The 345-nt window shown below is 23.5% G+C and overlaps 1 protein-coding gene across 2 annotated transcripts in view; it reads left to right on the top strand.

Annotated features, from left to right (window-relative positions):
- Positions 1-345, top strand: part of LOC108749098 (nucleoprotein TPR-like) — an 11,640-nt gene that overhangs the window by 2,345 nt on the left and 8,950 nt on the right. The gene's annotated exons all lie outside the window — the stretch shown is intronic.

Raw genomic sequence — 345 nt, 5'->3', positions numbered from 1 at the left:
TCTACCATTTTGCAATTTTCGCAATAGTTAACAAAATATTAATTGCTAAAAATTGTCGAAAATTGGTCTTCAATAATTTTTTATTCAAGTACTATCCACTTTAGAGAAAAACTGCAAAAGACAAAAATTGTTTATTTTTTTCTCTACAAATTTTTTCAGAATTTTTGTATCAACTTTTTAATATTGCGTTTTCTCATTTTTACCAACATGAGAAAATACGGTATTAAAAAATTTTGAAAAAATTATTAAAAATTCTTAGAGCTCTATGACAAGAAAATAAACAATTTCTATCTCTTGCAGTTTTTCTGTAAGTTGATAGTATTTGAGTAAAAAATTATCGAAGAC

The sequence above is a fragment of the Trachymyrmex septentrionalis genome, unplaced genomic scaffold (genome assembly GCF_001594115.1).
Source record: "Trachymyrmex septentrionalis isolate Tsep2-gDNA-1 unplaced genomic scaffold, Tsep1.0 scaffold266, whole genome shotgun sequence".
Classification (NCBI taxonomy): Eukaryota; Metazoa; Arthropoda; class Insecta; order Hymenoptera; family Formicidae; genus Trachymyrmex; species Trachymyrmex septentrionalis.
The sequence above is the reverse complement of the archived record's forward strand: the minus strand, read 5'-3'. Positions and strand labels throughout refer to the sequence as shown.